At 40.2% G+C, this 21,476-nt stretch overlaps 1 long non-coding RNA gene across 1 annotated transcript; it reads left to right on the forward strand.

Annotated features, from left to right (window-relative positions):
• Positions 1–1,958: 1,958 nt before the first annotated feature.
• LOC108931034 (uncharacterized) lies at positions 1,959–20,054 on the forward strand. The gene is made up of 3 exons (XR_001965880.1): positions 1,959–2,038; positions 8,139–8,221; positions 19,859–20,054. It is a non-coding gene; the product is annotated as an uncharacterized LOC108931034 (long non-coding RNA).
• The last annotated feature ends 1,422 nt before the right edge of the window (positions 20,055–21,476 follow it).

Genomic DNA, 21,476 nt, shown 5'->3' on the forward strand with positions numbered 1-21,476 from the left:
TGAGTTTTATTGTTATTGGTCGATGAATTCATACGGAAAGATTTCTAAAGTGCAACACATAAGCTAAGGGCATCGTCTCCTTTCGTAACAAAGAAAATACATTAACAGTAAAAATTTGTCCTCGACAAAGTATAATAAAAAACACAAAGAAAATATTCATCAACCCCGTTTTCCTCACGAAAAGCTTTTGTTAATAGAACGCGCGCTCAAACCGACAGACTCACTCACAGAAAATCGCCTCAAAAACCAGACGCGACGGACGTTTCATCTTTCCTGGTTCGGGGACGATTAACTGTATCATTTTAAAAGAAAATTTCATGAAAATGTACGCCAAACTAACTTCTTGTCCTTCTTCGGTTTTGAGGCAAAGTCGTGCATGTGGTACAGTTTTGTACGTGTGTCCGCCTCTCTGTCTGTCTGTCCAACTCATGAGTTTTCCATTAAATTCCACACACAAAAGAAAAAAAGAAAATGTGTTGACAAGTGGAGTAGATGTTCCCAGAAACACCAAAAAGCCCTAATCGGCTTCTTTGGATCCTCAAATGTTCTGTTTACAATAATTCAACACAAGGGGATTGTGACTGGCAGCACCATCTCATATCTTATAGCACTGAACTTCAAAGCATCGGTGTCGTATTTACTGAGCTGACACTTTGTCCAAGGTGACTTTGTTCGGTTTCATATACTAACCGTCTTACAATCACTAACCCATTTATACGTCTGGGCCATTTCTACCGCATCAGTTCAGGGTACCTTGCTCAAAGGTCCGAAAACAGGAGGTTGGATTTAAACCCAGATAATCTGAGTGCAAGTGGCTCTAACCACTACATCCCCTGCTGCCCTTTACTTACCAGTCAGGCAATCGGCTGAATGCTGATATAACCATTTAACTGGAACGCTTTTTTTGTACTATTAATGATAAGTACGTTAATTAAGGATACATAAGCAGGAGGCAGATTAGAAGCAGGAACCTTCTGGTTGGAAGGCAATGACCCAATAACCCAACACTATGTGAAAAGTGACTTTGGGTGGCACAGCAGGTAGCACTGGAGTCTCAGCGAGTTATTAGATGCTGGTTCGAGCGCTTTCTTTTCTGTGTAGAGCTCACATGTTCTCTGTTCTTGCGGATTTCCTCCCACAGTTCGAAGATTTGTTTCAGGTGAGCTTGTGACTCTAATGCAGTTAGTGTGCTCAGCTCTACAGATGGGTGAATGATTGTAGCAAGTTTACCGTGGTGTATGTGACACTGTAAGCAGACATGGAAAAAGGTGTCTGCTGAATACCACATAGTACGTTGCTTTGGGGAAGAGCGCCTGCTAGATGAATAGATGTGACTAAAAGTCCAGCTGAGATGCATGAAAAGCACTGCTGTGTTCTGCTGTATTGATGTTGAAGATCTGATTAAACTTTTTGAACATGGGGTTTAAAGTCATGCTGGGTTCAGGTGTGTCAACCATCTTCCAGTGCAAGTAGGTCCATTCCCTAACTCCAGGAATGCATGAGCCTTGGAGAAGAGCAGTCAACACTGATATTCGGTGGTTTGTTTTAGGCAAAATATTAACTCATTTTTAACCAAACCGAGTCATTAATTGACAGGGTGATGAACTCTGTCAAGACTGTGTCTGATGGAGCACAAGTGGGCCCACACACAGGATACAAGATCAGATATACTGCTATTCAGTGTAAGATGCCACCCCCCCCCCCCCCCCCCCCCCCACACACACACACACACACACACACACACACAGGTCTCATCAGCTTGGCTGAGTGTGTGTCTCTGCTTCTTCCTGCCTCTCTCGGGGTCCTGGCAGGCTGCTGATGGGGATACCCGATGCTGTTGGGGAGGGTGTGGGGGAGGGACAGAGGAAAGCTGACACTATCAGATTAGTTAAACAGCTGTGCCGGTTGCTGTCGACACAGCAGGCCTCTGAGGGACCAAGTCCACTGAGGACTGGAAGTCTGACAAACCAGCCGTTCCCTCCTGAGTGCAGGCCGGAGACACGAACCCAAAGATAAGACATAGTCAAGAAAAATTTTGGTAATGTGTTGTTGTTGTTGTTATTTTTCTTGTTCTTCTTTTTCTTCTTCTTCTTCTTCTTCTTCTTCTTCTTCTTCTTATTATTATTATTATTATTATTGTTGTTGTTGTTGTTGTTCTTTTGCTGTTTAGTAAATGCTTGTATTTAAAGTAATTTACAATCTTTGAGCCCTTTATTCAACTCAGTATAATTACAATTAGTCTTCCCCCACCTTATAAAGGTATCGCGTTCCTGAAAAACCCTTTGTAAGGTCAGTGTCATAAACTGAAGACAAAATCGCTGTTAGATTCAAGGGCAAAACTTTTCACTCTTTCCTGATCCCCATGAGCGACAAATTTATGCTGAAATATAACAAAATCTAAGTTAAAGTCACATACACTTGCTGAAACCGCTTGTCCCAATTGGGGTCGCGGCAAACCGGAGCCTAACCTGGCAACACAGGACATAAGGCTAGAGGGGGAGGGGGCACACCCAGGATGGGATGCCAGTCCGTCGCAAGACACCCCAAGCAGGACTCGAACCTTAGACCCACCAGAGAACAGGACCCAGTCCAACCCACTGCACCACCGCACCCCCCTGTAGGATGTGTAGTGTAGTGTAATTAATTGTACGACAACTTTGGTGGACGAGAGGTGGCATAGTGGTTAATGCCTGCCATCTGCTGACCCTCAGAGGCTGTAGGTTGGATTCCTACCTCCTCCTTTAATATCTAATTTAATAGCAAGGTACCTAACCGGAATTGCTCCAGTAAAATTACCCAGTTGTATAAATAGTTAAATCACTGTAAACAGCTTAATACTGACAGCTCCTTTGAAGAAAACTGTCAGCTAAATGAATGAATGTGAAGGTGCCAGATAAATATTATGTAATAATCACTCAAAGTCTGTTTGAAGAAAAGCTCTGCTAAGTGAATAAATATAAATGTCATGCGCTGCTCATCTGTTGGGAAGTGCACAGAATCCTAATTCAATCCGTGTAAACTCAAAGAAATGCCTCGTAAGCTGAAGTAGGCGTATTTAATGAAACTCCTCATAAAGTTGAATACTCATAACTTCAATGGGTGCATCTTCCAGTATGTCTTTACATTTATTCATTTCACCAACACATCTGTCCAAAGTGATATACAACTCAGAGTAAGCAAACTGAGAAAGTTTTATATATGCAGTGATGCAAAGCGAGGGAAGTTTGTCCAGCTGCACTATTTTTGCTGGTGCATATTGCCCAGGCAGCTGCCTGTGGAAGTGATGGAAAAGACAAAGGTGATCAAGACAGATGGTGTGATGCACACTGATGGAGCTATTAGCAAATAAATTGATAAGTAGGTCCAAAAGAAGCATGCTTCAATCCCTTCTTCATTGTTGAGAGGGATTGAGCAGTTCTGTGGGAAAGAGGAAACTCATTCTACTACACTGCAGCCAAGACAGATAATCTATAGAAATGCATGGGAACGAGATATTTTAATACAGAAATTCAGGGCAATTATCTTGTTCACAGGTATTACAGCAGCACTGGGCCTTATAAGTGGGCCTTAAACCTACAACTTTTTAGCTACAAGTCCATGTAGAAGAAAGAAGTGTTCAAGCAAGCTTGATGCACTCTTTCAATATTATGTATAACTTTTACGAGTAGCATTGCTAGTATTTTTGGTAGCCCAGTCCCTAATAAGTTGTTACCCCAGTGTTAAGTCCATGTCCTTAACTGTTATGCTACCAGCTGCTAGATGAGTAGTCAAGACTTTTACTACAGGACAGTTGAATAAACACAGCTAAATTTGCACTCTACTCGGCTAAAATAGTTCTATCTAAGCAGCTATGGGCTATCAATAACTTGTGGTGTAATGATAATTAAGGTTACTTGCACAGTATGATCCCACCAGGATCAACGGCCTTGAGCTCAACAGATTCTGCTGCAAGACGATAGCTGCTGTACGCAGTGTGCCATGTGTAGAGCAGCTCCAATCTCCCAACACAAAATTAATGGGTACTTTGTATGTTTCTAAAAGCTGCTGGTATACAAATAAGTGATGCCCCCCACTAGATACTACAATGTCCAGGAAGAATGTGTGTACACAAGTATAAAGTATACAAAGTAGGTATTTAAGGTTTATTTTAAGTAGAGTACCCAAAATTAATAGCGACTGAAGAAAGAGAGATGAAGGCAGTCCAGACGTGTAGGCAGATTGCAGCAAGAAGAAAAGAACAAAGAGAACAGCTGTATTGAGACGTCTGAAGATCTTTGTGTTCCTGCAGCTTTTGAGAGTCAGCGTTGCGCAGCTGCCACGTTAGTGCGCAGTAACTTCATTTTGTGTTGATGCAAAGAGTGTTTAGTCTAGGGAAGATGCAGCTGAGTGCCACTGATGTTATATCCCATGATTTTCCTTTTTTTTTTTTTTTTGAGAAGGCAGGGAGGTTTGATTCTATTAATTTTTTTCCCCCTTCATTTGTTCGCAGCGCAGCTGTTCTGGGTCATGCCATCCGGAGAGGGCACCGTAAACTTGTTATATAGTAGCTCATTAAACTGTACCCCTCCCCTTTCCAAATTAGCTTACTTGCTTTGGTCACGCGATCATCTCTCAGAAGTCCAGGTGAACTTGTGCATCACCTTGAGGTATGTTCATATGATGCACGTCTGCGTGTGAAGGGATATATGTATGCATGCAGATGTGTGTATACATATACACTTTTTCCATCAATCATTCAGTTAACAAGTTTTAACAGGAAATCAGCTGACATGTCTTACATTTATCAAAATCAGAAGTGCATTTCACAACAAGCAAAGAGCTTTAGATTCAGGTAGATTATTATCAAAGTGCAGTGCCGCTATTTTCACCAGTGCACATTATGTGAGTGTCTGCCTTTAGAAGTCACTCAGATAGGGGATACAAGGATGACCATAACAGATTGTGTTATGCAAATGTTGGGGAGCTGTTTGAGGATCCTGAGAGAAATGGGTCTGTAAGAGATGTGTTTTGAGACCATTCTTGAATTCTGAAAAGGATTTAGCAGTTCTGAGGAAGGGAGGGTGTTCATCCCACATCAGAGCTTAAACTAAGAACCCATGGATGTTCAGTTTTGGACCTCTTCACAGCTCTTCTGCTGCACATCACAGAGGTTCAGGGCATTCGTTGGTTGCTTTTCTTTGCCTTGTCTCTATCATTCATCCCATAAAAGCATTGGCTCGGTTACCCAAGTGCAGTCGTACTTTTGACTCGTACAATATGTAATCATAAGTAACAGTGACAGTCAGTTACAATCAATAACTGAATTGAGAAAAGCACAGGGCACTCAGCATAGACTCAAACACTATAATAGTCATATTTTATTTACTACTGCAAGCAAAGCATTTCACTTTGAACTGTACTTTTTACATGGTCTTCTGCCAGTAACCCAGGGCTCTGTCGAAAGCTATCACTGCACACAAATATTACAGTGACAACAGCAGCAGCAGATAAGGTTATTATCATTACTTCCTGCCTTCAGCTGCTCTGATTGTGAATGTATTGTATGCTGGGAAAGGCCTGGTCCTTCACAATATAACAAGGGCAAGGCCTGCCTGAGATGTTTGTAAGGAAGCCCAATAAGACAAACATCATACGTGACTAATGATTCAGGGCAACACTTCCCCCTTTAGGTCTTCCTGCTTAAGAAAAAATGACATCATTTAAAGACATGATAGATTAAATGTTCCAGTGTATTTGTACAAAATGTGTTTCTTCACATTCAGCTTTCAGTTTACTGTGTTTCCAGCAGCAGCTATTCCATTTCAATTACCAGAACAGATATCAAAATATTACCACCACTGAAAAGTGTCAGTGTACTGCAGTCATATATACGTATATAACTGCTGTACAGTGAGACTTTTCGGGGCATGGTGGAGCAGCGGGTTTGCCCAGGTCTTATTCTCCAGTGGGTCTGGGGTTTGAGTCCTGCTTGGGGTGCCTTGCAACAGACTGGCATCCCATCCTGCGTGTGTCCCCTCCCCCTTCAGCCTTGCGCCCTGTGTTGCTGGGTTAGGCTCCAGCTTGCTGTGCCCCCGCTTGGGACAAGTGGTTTCAAACAATGTATGTATATATATATATATCTGTCAAGGAACAGGATAACATATGGGGCAAACATTTTCAGTAATGCCATCAACACATTCCAACAGGAATCAATATCCACACACTCAAATTGATCGGTCAGCACAGAAATGTGTAGAATATTTTGTTGTGCTATGAAAGTTTTTAAGCAGTTATGCTGAAAAAAGATAACCAAGAGATTATTGAGAAAGTGGCACACTGCTTTGTTAATTTCTAAACCCTCACGGACCATAATTAGTTTCTGTCATGCAAGGTTTATAAATATTCTTATAAGTGTGTCATTTATCACTTTTATGTAACAGCAATAGGGCATTTCAATCACTGCTGTAACAATAAAAAGAGGATTAATGCTTTAAGGCCATTTAAAGTCTTATGTGAACTAATAAGACTCGGGCTGTCGGAAAGTATTTGACATGAAATACTGAACTTTCTTCATTTACTGCATGAAAGCAACCTGATTTAATTTCCCAATCATTTCCAAAATAAAATGAAAATGCATAATATTGCACAATACATCAGTCCTCAATTATGATACACTGACAGAATTTGTATTAGTAGGGCATTAAATTAAAACAACATATTATAATACAAAGTCAAAGTAGGAGAAACCTTCAAATCAGAAAAGAGCACATTGCGTCAAATTTAAATCACATTTTCAATTGATTTTAATTCACAAGTTAAACTATGAGCTGTTGAAGCTGCCTTGTTGAAGTCACCATGCACAGAAATTCAGATTTGTTGTGTTTAACCAAGACTTTTCCACAACCTAATAACCTGTTGTATGGTTTGTTATTACAGTAAGCATGTATATTAAGCCTTATTGTAAATTCCCTTGGGGATTTTATTTTGGCTCTTTCAGTTTCTGAATATAAGGGCTATCTTCCCAATGGTTTCCTTCCTTTTTCTCTATAATAAGCCCTATAATAGCTTTTTGGAACCTTAAACCTGTCAATCCTTCTCCCCTTGTAGCTGCCCTTGAAACAGAGAGGCTTCCTTCTGCACTGAGTCACCATTAGACGATGCATTCATAAGTTACAGTGTGAAAATGTGGTCAGTCCTCTATGGGAGGAGAGAAGATTCCTGTAGGCTTTTTGAACTATGGGATTCCGGGGCACTGAAATCCATATTGCAAATCAGAGCATGATGACAAAAGACAGACGTCATGGTTCTCACCAGCTGCCATCACACAAAGAAGTTCTGTGCTCAACCTGGAATTCCTGTTACGCTAATATCAGTGAGGATGCTGAGGGCAATCCCTGCACCATATTCTCTGCAGTAAATCTTCTCAAACCTCTTGGCAAGGCCATCTTCTCTTTGTATATTTTGACACATTAAATATTAACACTAAATTAATATTGCTGTCTAATTCACACCCTTGACCTTCTTTATGTCTTCAAAAACTGTTTTACATGCAGTTCTTCGAATTATTGTAATGGTAACTCAAGAATCGGAAAGGTAATTTAGATGGAGGGCACTACTCATCTGTTAAAGCTCTTTTTGTGGTTGTGGAAAAATCCCAAATATGTTAAAACTGCCTTCCCTGCTCCTGAGCCATTTTTCAGTACACTCGTAAATCATATGCAGGGACCAGGAGTTGACCTGCTGGACCAGGAGGTCCAAATATTTTAAATATTGCCCTTACCAAACCATGGTATTTTTAAGTAAGTGCCATCTTCAATAAGCATGTGTCATTTTATTTTGTCTTTTTTTTTTTTTTTAATTCCAATATTTTGTCAGAACATCTTAAAGTAATTGTTCATGACTGACAGTTCAGATTAGATATACTAATGGCTTGATATTGTACATTAGGGCAGCATTTCATGCCATCATAACATTTTGGTTTCTGTTATCTTAATGGAAGACAAAGCACTTAACTCTTAGTAATAACATCCCATTTTGGGTTTTCTTAACTGGACTTTGAGAAAAGAACAGGGCAATCACTTTTCTTAACTGGACAATAAAACAGAACAAAAGAAATCCATGTGGCATTTTTTCAGTTCCTTCTTTTTTTTTTTTTACAGTGTGTCTTTGGCCATATTCATCAAAGCATCAAAGGTTATTCAAAAAAAAAAAACTACTTGGATGAAGCAGAACCTTTTCTAAGGTATGTCTGAAATAGATGAGCACATTTCTCTGTCTGTTGAGGATGACACATTTACTGGCTCTCCTGCAACCAAAAAAGGCACTGGAAACATCAAGATGGTGTCATTTTTCCAAATGTGAAACATTGCTCATATCAGGCCTTTATTGTCTACCATAGATACAGAGAAGCCGATACACAATTTCATCACATCCTGCCTTATCTCTCACAGAGTAGTTCTAGTGGGAGTTTTAGCCATTTAGACTTCTCGCACCATTTGCAGAAAGTGCAAAATGCATATTTTCCCTTTGTACAAGGATTCAAACTATTCCTGTTCCCCATAACCTCACAGCAACCTACCCGCCTCCACCTCCATCAAATGCAGGATTGATTTTGAATTTCTTCTCTTTGCCTGTAAGGTTCTCCACAGAACTTTCCTTAACTACATCAATCAGCTCCATCACGGCTCTCGCCCTGCAGCCGTCTGGCTCCTGCTGTCTTGTTGTGCCATTCACCGTTATGCATAAAGCAGGTGACACAACCATTTCAATCACAGTCCTTCGCCCCCGAGAGCCTCCTTCCTCTCCTCCTATGTACTCTGTACTCTCTTGCAATATCAGGACTGTTGAAGTGTGTACCCTAGTAGTGAGGGCCATTTTCCTTTCAAACTGAACATCCTAGGTTTGAATCCTACCTCCTGCTGGAGTTCTCTTGCACAAGCTTCTTATCCTGATTTATTCCTGTCAAAATTACCCTATTTTGTAAATGAGTAAATCATTATAAGCTGCTTAGTGTACAAAACGTAATACTGTAAACTCCCCTTGGACAAAAGCATTAAGTAAGCAATAACTGTTGTCATGTGTCAAAATAGTGCTTTTGAGAGTATACAGTAGCGATCACATAATCATCTTACATGAAGTACTGTAGTCAACAAAAGATGAACTTAACAGACATTGTTTAAAAAATGGCAAGAAAACATTGAAAATAAGAGCAGAGCTGGACATGTTCAAGCCTTTGAGCTTCACAATAGATGAGGCCAATGCTGAACCATCTCAAGGTGTCATGTGAAGAAGTGGGTCTTCACAAGGAGCCAGAGGATCAGCAACCAGAGAGCAGATGTGAATTTGAGAGGAAGGTCATTCCACAATCCAGGAACAAGGACAAAGAGTGGGTTCAGGAAATTAGTGTGCCTTGAGGGCAGAAGCACGGAGATCAGCAGCCAGAGGGAAAACTGAGGTTTCTGATAAACAATGCGGAGAGATGAGACAGAGAAGAGCCATCCAGAGACCTGTAGGTCAGATGATAGCCTTGAATTGTATCCTAGCAGCAAAAGGGTGCCGGTGGAGACACAAGAGCATGGGTAGCAAGGACATCATACATCAGACAAGCAACAGCATTTTGGATGAGCTGGAGAGGACATAGAGCACATGTAGGTGACCAGGAATAATAAAAACGATGACCTGGTGACACGGCGGCATATCAAGTTGCACTGCTGTCTTACACCGACTAGGTGGTGGGAAGGGGATGTGGGGTTGATCCCTGCTCAGTCTTTGTGGAATTTGCACGTTCTCCCTGTGTCTGCATGGGTTTCCTCCCACAGTCCAAAGATATGCTGTTCAGGCAGACTGGTGGCTCTAAGCACCCCACACACACACACACACACACACACACCAGTGTGACTGGCAGACAGAGAGTGTGTTCCACTGGTGTATGGATGAGTGCCCTGTTGTAAGTAATGTATCTAGCAGTGTAAGTCACCTTAGTGAGTAAGGTGCAAGCTGATGACACTACATAGCGTTCGTTGGAAGTTGCTTTGGAGAAAAGCATCTGCTAAATGAAGTAATGTAATAATAGCTATATTTACTCTATAGCACCTTTCTTTCAAATTTTGCATCTCAAAGTGCTTTACAAAAGGAAGATATGAACCAAGCGCCCAGTGATTCTGGGATAGGTTCAGGACCACCAAAACCCTGACGAGGACAAGCAGTTATTGAAAACAGAAACACGGATAGATATCAAAAGTTTAAGCATCCTTATTGAAATTTCAAATTTTGTTAAGTGAAGACTGAAATTGAGAAAAATCATGCCAGACCTTTTTATATTTTTAGTGAGATCTTGAAACAAACAATATTTAAGTGAAAAATAAAAGGGTGACTTTAAGCGGAAACAGTTTCAAATGAAAAACCTTTAGTGACTTAGCTGAATAAGTGTGCACACTTTTTAACTAATACTTTGTAGAATTACTGTTTGCTTTGTGAATCTATGAACAGTGTGTTCTAAAGCAGGCAGTCACTGTAGTCCAACCTAGGGAACAAGAGGTTCAACAGAGAGTTGAGCAGCAGAGTTAATGAGGAAGAGGAGAATTTTGCTGATGTTTTTGTCACTCTACATGTTGTCTTCAAATGAGCGAAATTATACTACAGACGATTAACACTCTTGCGGCATATCGTTATAATTCTTGTTTTCAGAAAGTGTTTTTGATTATAGTTACTACTTTGAGACACTAAACTGCAGACATTGCTCCAATTGTCTCATGTCTTATTCTCTGTCTTTTCAACACTTGGAGCATGAGAAAAGAATGTTGCAAGCGATATGTTTACATAAGTTGTCTTTCTTTATAATGTATTGGTCCAGTTCTAAAAAAATAATTAGCTTAGCCTGGCTATGTTATCTATAAACCTTAGAACTTGACATTCTAAATTAGCCACTAAAATAGCATTATGTAAATATTACTTACAAAAATATTTATGTAAGAGGAGGCTGGAGGCTTTGATTTCTTTATTATTTCTCAGTTATTTTCAACAATGGTTGTTTATTCCATAAGTATTTGCCCTTTTCCAAGGTGTCCTTCAGCACTGCTGTCTAATGGCCAAAATAAATCCAGAAGGCTCCAGATGCTATAAGACATGTCTCTGATATGATTAATAACAAGCTGCTTATGGCCAGTTTGACATAACTTGCTTTTAGAGTTTCTAGGCCCTGATGATAATTTCATTCTTGTGTCCATTTTGATCACTTCACTTAGACTGGTTTATTTATTTAGTTTTGTTTGTTTTCAGCAATATGTTCTGTTGCCTCTACAATACAACTGGTATGATATGGTGTTTATATTTGCTGAACATTAAAACAAATAATTTCTTCTGGGGTATGTCTTTTGAGCAACAGTCTGAAAGTGTTTGAGGTATTTTGTTTTTGTCTGTTTAATTGTAAAAAAATAGCAGTTATGCTAATTGAGACCAAATGGGTAAAAACAGACTATATGCACTACAGCAGCAGTTTATTTTATACTTGGATTGGTCTGTCTACAGTTGTGTCCGTATTACTGACAGCACTTGAATACACATGAAATAACAAGTGGCTGGATGGTGGAGAGGAGTATAAGAGGTAAATCACACCGTGGACTCATACTGTAATTGCATCCCAAATGTAGCATAAACCCTTTTGCAGCACAGCAAGATTATGATTGATGGTCATATGTCTGGGGACATGCAGCTCTGGGTCCCCTTACTGGAGGCAATATTGTGTTTTGTGCTCTGTATTTGTTTACAAGCTCATTTGTTCAGGGCCATCTCATAGCACAGAAAGTCGTTTAAAAAAAAAAAAAAAGGATTCTTATCTGAAACACCAAGCATGAACTTCCTGAAATTTAGGCCGCATTGGGTATTCACTGGATACATAATTAAATGAGAACTGCTTTGTGCAAAGTGCTAATTATGGTTTTGATTTGGTCATTTTGAAAAATAAAATGAGTTATTGTGCATTCTGAAGAATATTTTATGTCTTTTTCAATATATTTTGTCTTCTGTAATACTCTCCAAAGGGAAATAGAAAGACCGTTCATTTGTTCCAATCCTCTGTTGAATTCTTTTATGATAAGGATAGTTGCAAAGTAAATAAACTGTAGCACAAAAATATTAAGATTTTAACACAGTGGAGATTGATATATCTGGAAAATTTCAGTAATAAGATCATTCACAGCATTTATATTTGAAATATTTTCTCTGAAGCAACAAGTAAACAGTTCTATCTATTGTCAGTTATTGTCATAAGATCATAAAATTTCCATAGAACTATGATTTTCACATATAGCATACAGGTCTCTGGATACTGCATTACTCATTTCACATTAAAAATTAGAGAAAAAGAAAATAAATGCCTTGGTATGTGTGGTCATGCAGGGATTTTAGAAAGTATATGTGAGGATATATTGATTTGTTTCAGGAAGTGACTGATGTGCTGTATCTGAGATTATGTGGAAAAAACAATACATGAATTTCATATATGTGGCGGTTCGCTTGTGAGAAAAATAATGGAGCAGTGGTTGGGAATGAGATGAAGGCACTAAAACAAACCGGTTTATAATAGCATGTGGCTCCAGAAAGGGGCCTGTATAATTGTGGGGTAGAAAATATGCCATACATTATTTAAAAACTGTAAGCAATTTGCTTGTTGTCCAATAAGTGCAGCATCAAAAGACAATATTGTCTGCCTCTTCTACTGAGCTCTGAAGGAAGAAAAGAGACAGAGCAATGCATGACAGAAGCATTATAAAATCAATGACAGGATATAGGATTCTACAGAATTAGCTGAAGCATTACTGTAATTATCATGTTTGTTATGTGCCTTTATAGATAAATGACTTTGTATTACAAGTTTTATCTGACAAGCAGTGACACAGGAAAAAGGGAAGGACAAATATTTAATATTTATTCAAGAAAGAAAGCATTGAATTGGACTTTTGTTTTTCACAATGTGTCAGGCATTATAGAAAGTCATGTGTAAATTTACCAGATATAAGTAATGTCACACACACACACACACACACACCTTCAGAGCCGCTTGTCCCATACGGGGTCACGGGGAACCGGAGCCTAACCCGGCAACACAGGGCGTAAGGCTGGAGGGGGAGGGGACACACCCAGGACGGGACGCCAGTCCGCCACAAGGCACCCCTAGCGGGACTCGAACCCCAGACCCACCCGAGAGCAGGACTGCGGTCCAACCCACTGCGCCACCGCACCCCCTACTATAAGTAATGTTAAAGCACAAATTTTGTCATTTCAAAAATGTTACTCAGAAAAAACATTTTTTTACTTTCATTTTCTAATATTTTTTAATAATCTTGTTTTACTTTTATCTCAGAATATGAAGAAACAACTATTGAATTTTTGAATGTATTTTAGGTCTCAGTTTAGTTTGACTATTGTTATAAATATGTATACAGTCACATTAACACTATAAAATAATCTGAAGGCCTTCGAGCTGTTGACCTTCGAAGAAGCACAGAAGTGCTAAAGCACTTTTGACGGTTTGCTGTTAAAAGCACTCTAAATTTTTTTTTTTTTTTAAAAAAAAGACTGCTTTAATTTTAAGGGGAAGATTCCAGTAACATGCAAAAAAATGTAATTCGCATGGGAAATTATGCAAAGATATGCAACTTCAAAAAGTTGATGATTGCTGCGCAAAAATCAGTCACGGGTTTGTTAAAAACTTGAGGTGATTTTTTGATTCCTGAAACTATTAGTGACACAATTTGTTCCCTCTACCTCACTCTTGCCCTCACTTTAATTCCCTAGATATCCCCGGATCTGGATAAAAGGCATAGCTTCCTGCTCTCGCTCAGTGCACTTGAAGCGGAGAGATATAAAATGTCAGTGCCTGTCTGGAAGCAACGCTCAGAGCATCTGCTATCACTGTCTGTAATGTCAGTGTCTGGCCTGTTAATGTGCTTCAGAGTTGTATTGCAGCCTTACACTTGTGTTATCAGAGCGAACGTCACCCCAAACGACGCCCCACCACCCCTTGAACCCCATGGTGTGCTTCACACATTTTACAGGCATTTATGGAAAAGTAAAGTGAATTCCATCTTAGTTTAATTCCCCTACCCCAGCACGAGGATCATGTATGTTGCAGTGAACTCGCTGTAAAATATTAAGTATATGTACTTAGGTTACAGGGGGTGCGGTGGTGCAGTGGGTTGGACCACAGTCCTGCTTTCCGGTGGGTCTGGGGTTCGAGCCCTGCTTGGGGTGCCTTGCGACGGACTGGCGTCCCGTCCTGGGTGTGTGCCCTCCCCCCTCCGGCCTTACGCCCTGTGTTACCGGGTAGGCTCCGGTTCCCCGCGACCCCGTATGGGACAAGCGGTTCTGAAACTGTGTGTGTGTACTTAGGTTACTGTTTCACTTGTGTTCATTTACACTAAATTTAATTATTCACTGGACACTTTTAGAGAAAACAACTGACTAATTAAAGCAGCCTTACAAACAGTGCATCCCGGGACAGGATCTGTGCCACGATGACCCCAAAGTGGACGAGCGGTTTCTGAAAGGGGGTGGATGGATGAAAGTATATTTAGCCCTCCTACACACTTAAGTTAGAAAAGGTACAACATATTTAGCAGATTAAGATGTTTTTGTAATACCCTGTGAATCCACTCTCTCGCAGTTGTTGTAATGTTTATTTTAAACTCTACGATATCTTTATCACATTAGACTCATTACAGAAACTTTGGTCAATACGACCTTTTTACCAAAATGTAGATAATTCTGATTCAAAAGCAGATGAACATGTGAGTCAGTATGAGGTCATAACTCCATGCAGAGTCATAGTTTAAAAATAAAAGTAAGAGGAAGCCCTTTAGTATTTATCTTCACTCTCCAGACCCTAAAATCACAACCACACCCTCCGTCTCTGGTAATTGTTACGACCTTCCCCCGTCGCGCATGTGATTAGCTGTCTGATGTTGGCGAGTTTGGGTTCTGTCCAGTACAAGGAAGTCATCCAACAATTGAGGCCTTAAATAGCCGCTTGTGGAAAAGCAAAGCAGGAAACAGGAAGACACCTTGAGTGGCAAAGTTCAAAGGTACAGCTGGAGTAGCTGTATTTCTCCATTGCGTTACCTGTGTTTCTTATTCCTCACCTCTAGTCTTTTAACATGGTACCTCCTAGCTATTCGGATACGCTTATGGCACAGCAAAATCACCTGTAATCGCGAAGGAAAAGCAAATTCATATTATGTCTTGTTTCATCTACCGGTAATTCAGAGCCACCTCACTGTGTCCAGTGGGAGAAAGATAAGCCTTCAGAAATATTTGCATGTTTATTCATGTAGCTGCCAAACGCATACATTCCATGCTGCAAAAATCACCAATTGTAAACTTCTGTAAACTATGCAGTGTAGTCACTATGTTTCCTTACATTAGGTAAGATGTGGTACATGAAGATGGAACATTCACAGGATCATTTGTGTGGACTTAATTTATTTAGAGCTAAATAGCTGAATGATGCCACGGACAGAGTGAGACGCTTATTTACATTCTATATATACTGTATATACGTTGAAGAACTAAACTGGTTGTAGTACTGGTCTGTAGACAAAAGGCCTTCACTTTGACTTTGACTCTCCAACCACTTTGCAGTGCATATGGCGGTACATTTATCTCAACCCTTATAACATATACACGTCTGAAATTGTAAAATGTAATGCTAATATCTTATTCTGTGAATTATATATTTGTAACTAAATAGTCTAACTAATATGCAGAAATCACAAAACTTTTTTACTCTTCCTAACTTCCTCCTGACTATTCGTGAGAAAAAAAACTGATATAGAGCACCTAACAATGGAGAAAACCAAAATATTTTTTTCTTTTAAAACTAAATAAAACCCTCTCCTCGCCTTGCCTTTGTAGGACATCTCCCTTGGTTGTGAGGACTGGCAACTATGAGAGGGAGTTAGACACGGGCATTCATGGTAATGGCTGGATTTTACACCTCCACCTCTAAAGCCCATTAGAGCACAGCAGGCGTGGCTTGGCTGAGAGCGGCTTTGTGGGAAAGGCATGCATATGAATCCCAGAGGCTGAAAAGAGCCAGCGCAACACCCTCACTCATTCCTCCTCAGCATGGAGTCGGCCCTTTCCAAAATTGTTTGACTTCCTATTCTTTCCCCTGGATGCCATGGAGTGCAGTGCATCCCTGTGGTGTCATCTGCCGAGTCACGTCACCATCGTTTAGGGCGCATGTTTCACTCTCAAAGGGGCAGGACCGTGCGCAGCTTCACATCCCAGTGTAAGAAATGCGATCACAAATCCTAATGGGCCAATTCATCTCTGTCATGCCAAAAAGACAGAGGCTAAACTTCCTAAAAAGCGGGATCAGTTCTGCAGCAGCATCAATCTTGTCACCCAAGTGGAGGTGGGAGACACTAAGCTTCCCCTTGCCCCGTCACGGAACCAGTTTTCAGTGGCCCGAGGTCGCCGTCGTTGCCCAAGTCCCACACGGCTTAACTGTGCACGGCAGGAGCACATCTGAACCAAATCGCTTGTCTCGGCACCAAAAGGGATTCTTGAGCAACTGTAAACAAGGCATGAAATTGTAGCGCTGTACACTGATCCATGATTTTCATGGCGAATTCTAATGATGGTGTCATAGGAGTGATGGGAGTCTTCCTAACCCAAAGGATGGGATGAATATATAATCAGTGTGAGCTCTGGGCCAGGGCTGCTATGTCACATAATGGACTCCCTTTTCTGGGTGGTGCGGTGTTCAAAAGCACGTTTTGATTAAGTCATTTGTAACCACGCGTGATGATTTACTGTTGCAGGATCTAAGTGTGTCTAATCAATACTTTCACATCTCTTGTGACACGATGCTTGCAAATGGAATCGTCTAAAGTAGAGCATTTAAAAATGCTCAACATTTCAGGCCAGATGGTGTATCTGTCACCAAGATGGGGGGAAAAAAAACTGCAATAAATGACTTCATCATAGACAGCATTTCCAATCACAGCCCTCAGAACCACAAAGATGAAAAAGCTGCTCATTGTTGAGAACCACATTTGATAAGCTCAGCAGAAAAGCGTACACAAAGTTTATAGAGATATTTTTAATGAAAACAAGAGCGCGCCATGCGACCGCCATTACGAGCTTAGAAAAAGCAATGATGGGAATGTTGCATTTGAAAATGTTTCAACAGACACAAGGTCGCTTTTATTATCCAAATACTTCATGCTCTGCTTCAGTGGCAACTACCTTCCCATTATAGGAGAATAGCGTGCTTGTTTTACACAGGATTATATTAAGTCCTTTAAATAGATACTTTTTGTGCAGCTTCCAGAAATAAGGAGATGGATTTGCTTGTGAAAAGAAATAGCATAAATATTATTCTGGCTGGCTGGTACTGAAGACTGATACCCCAGGAAGCTATTCCAGAGAGGGTTTATCAAATGATCTTCTGTAAGACTGATTTTAATATTTATCAACAGACAGTTAGCTGCATATTCTTTGTATATATGATTATATTTGAATAATAAAATGATAAGGTAAGGCAAAGATGGGACAGCACATGCAAGCTTACAGAAATCATCATCGGTAAGAAAGTGTCATTAGCATCTCTATATGGGGTGAAAACCATGACTTATATGCAGTTCTGAAGCCATAAAGTAGATAATAATGCCATCATCAGTGGACCAACTATACAAAATGGCAGTGGGAGATGCACAAAGATGGCTATAAATGTTACTTCAACAGAAGCATAGCAATAGCAAAATGAAAACGTGAAATAGGAGAACTGAACACAAAATCTGTTTGAGAGATCAGAACAAAATCACAGAAAATCTACTGCAAACAGAAAAACTGCAATAATAATTGAAATAATAATAATAATATACAAATGGCACACGGGTTTGTCCAGTGCATCGCTGCTTGGCAGCTCTGGGGTTCGAGTCCTGCTTGGTACCTGGTGATGGACTGGTGTCCTGTCCAGGGTGCACTCCTCCACCCCTTCAGCCTTGTGCCCAGTGTTGCCTGGAAGGCTCTGTAACGCCACTTGGGACAAGCAGTTATTGACAATGGATGGACGGATAATATACAAACAACATTTTGGAAAAGACTTGAAATGGAGGCAGAAAAGACAAAAGTCTTGCTTGGGATTAAACCACTAAATAAAGGAAGGCCAGGATTCCAAAAAATACTACAGGGACATGTCATCATTAAGACCATTTGAGGGTAAGAATGTTTAAAATGTGAACGCACCATGGCTTTCTCTGTAGCAGACAAATGCACCTGACTGCATCCCTTCTCCAAAGTATTACAATGATGCCATACGAGACTGTGATTGCAGAAACTCCTCCTACACACTATCGTTCCCCTTCCCACCTGCATCTCTATCCTAGGCATGACTAATGGCTCACTTCCCTCCCCCACCGGACTTCTTCTTATTGTAATCCACTGTAACCCCCCCCAGATGTACACCCTGCTGTTTTCATTGACGAAAGCAATATAAAAGACAGTGTGCTCTACCTTCATTCACATATTACTTTGTGTTTTTCGTCCCATTCTGTCATTTGAAAGTTTGCGTTGCACATTTTTTGTTTGCGTTATTCAGGATTCATCTTACTGGGGATGACCTGATTATTTTTTTCATTGAAAACAAAAGGCAGAGCCCATTCCAAAATGGTCCATGGTTGGCCGAATCTGAGGAATACATGCATTTTATGGCGATTTAAGCCATCGTTGATTTGCATTAAAATGCTTAATGAAGTAACCATTGAGTGACCACATACAAAACACATCAGGGAGTCTGAAAAAGACAGTGAAGCAAAGTTTTTGTCCTAAGTTTGTTCGCAGTGTCATTAAAAGGTGATTTCTCATCCGGTCTGTAGGAAGGAAGTTAGCTGGGAATACCATAGCGATGAAGGAAAAAGAGAGCATATTTATATTAGTCAGTGCTTTTTTGTGTGTGTACTTTTCCACTTATTTACTTAGATGATATCTGCTTATACTGCATAGTTACAACACTAGATTTGTGTTGCATATTTAGCAAGCTTATTGCACAAGACACTCAATCGACTTTCCTGCTAAAAATCCTAAATTTATTTGTTTCTTTAATAATATTGAAATATATAGTTTGTATTTTCATAACTCCATTAACAGTAGATGTGCCTGTTTATGAGTGACAATGTGGACATAACTGAATGCGCATTACATGTACATTGCATTTATGTTTATTCACATAGTTCATGTGATTCATCCTCAGATTTCTGACTCACCAGCCAGGGGTACATTGAAGCGGACAAGAGACTCAGCTAAAAAACATTAAATCCTCCCAGCAGACTCCATAGAAACCCAGTTCTCATTATTTTCAATGGTATCAAATGATGACAAATACACCTTTGCACATGTGACACTGAAAAGGCAAACAGTTTTAAAAACTGTGTCTTTCAAATGAGAGAAGCACTGGAATAAATCCTCTTTACAAACAACGACAGCATTAACAAAGGGCCCACATAGCCTGGAAAAAGTTGGCTGTTGCCCTCAAAATGATTCTTCCAATTTGGGTTTGTGTGAGTCGTGCGAGTACCTTTCAGTGCTGCCTGTTGTTTCGTTTCACCGGGCGCCTATATCTGTTTTTAGCAGTTGTTGTTTTATCTTCAGACAGCTGAGGCAGCCCCGTGGACTGTTTCTCAGTCTGTTTGAGTTCTATACTAAGCCCGCATGCTAATTAGGGAGGAATCCAGATTTGTCTCTGTTATTTTGAATGACAAAAACAGCCTGACTGCAGAGAAGAATACAGCAAGCGGAGGGCTGGTAACATTAACCTGTTTGTTTGACCCCATGCTGCTGTGGTGACCGCCGGCTTCATTTGATTCATTGTAAACAGGAAAATCCGCCAACCTCCGCAGTGCTTTTGGAATCACTCAAGGCCGAAAGACTCTCCCTCCGAGCAACAGTTGAGCGAAAGCTCCTCGGCTAAAGGAGCCACCGCTGAAAAAGTCCCACCGGGCGACGAGCTCCAGGCTGAAAGCACTGCCGCAACTTCTGCCAGCAGAAACGCTCCACTTCCAAACTCGACAACACTCCCCGTACACTACGCTCTTGCACATTTACCGGGAGAGAACAGGTGCGAATTCTCCAAAGAGCCATTCTGTTTATCCTGCAAGCAAATTTGTTTGTATTCGTGCCTTGGTGCTGGCAGTGAGCAAGAGTTAAACGTAAGAGCTTCCCAAGCAGAAAAATAAATCCAGCAAATATTTGAATTCGACGTTCTGAATTTGTATTGCTACAGAGGTTTGACTTGTTCCTAAGTTTAAAAAAAAAAAAAAAAAATCCATTAATTAATCAAATAACATCAGTGCAAATTGGCAACAGTGGAAAGGGAATTAAGGACAATTGTTGTTTGAAAGCCATTGCCTGCAACTTTGGCCTTTGCTATATGTAACAGTGGTATTGTACCATGTTGTAGAAAATTTCCTTTACCTTATTCCTAGATTTTAGTGGATTTTATTCCCTTAGGCATCAGCAAAGAAAGCAGGTGTCCCTCAGATATATTTTAACCCAAGAAATGCTCGTTGCATTCCTTCCAAACTGATTTGCTTCCATGATTTATATCCAGCATCTTCTCCACAGCTGTTAAATGGCCGACACAAAAGCAAGACTAAGACTCCATTGGTAACTTGACACTGTGAGCTTTTCAAACCTTTACCTCAACTGTCCAAACATTGTTAGTTGAGATACAAGGCAGCAAAAGAAAGCAATCGCAGTGCCTTCCAACCCAGCCTTCACACCATTCCCCGCAAAAAGTTGAAACATACGTCACTCAGCACTCAGTCACGAAACATTTGATTTAGCATGTCACTCAGCAAGGGATTTCAGACATTTAAAAAATATATATTAATCGTCATTTCTTGTTTTCATTGCAGAAGTGTTTATATCATCCCAATCTTCAGACCAAAGCAATAAAAAAACAACATTGTCAAATATGAAGTTTAAAGTTCCTTCCTTGCAAAGCTTCTCTATGTCTGATCTCAAAAAAGATTCCAAAAACACCATTGTATATGTATTTGGGTATTTAGATAACCCCAGAACAGGGCCCAGACGAGTCCTTTCAGGGACAATGTTTATCAACTGATTTCCAAACCAGTGGACTGAGCGAATTAAGCTGGACGAACTTGTAGCCAAAAATCTGAGCCGGAGACCAAACAGGCAGCGCTGTTCAATGGCTCACTGCTCTGTTTACTGAGTGGCATTATCTGGTGTCGGTGGCATGCTATAGGAATTAGCTCTTTGTTTATTTACACTTTTCAAGGGGCAATGTCCATAAAAGGAATTCCTATCAAGAGGCATGCTGTGTGCCCTCTTAAAAACATATGTTTTGGGACACTTGTGATTTTTAAAAATTTATGTAATTGATATTGTGTTCTTGAACAATCAGAGCTATTGCTTGATTTAATTTTTTTTATATGCACACTCATTTATGTCTATGTTGAGCATATTGAACT

The sequence above is a fragment of the Scleropages formosus genome, chromosome 14, assembly GCF_900964775.1.
Source record: "Scleropages formosus chromosome 14, fSclFor1.1, whole genome shotgun sequence".
Classification (NCBI taxonomy): domain Eukaryota; kingdom Metazoa; phylum Chordata; class Actinopteri; order Osteoglossiformes; family Osteoglossidae; genus Scleropages; species Scleropages formosus.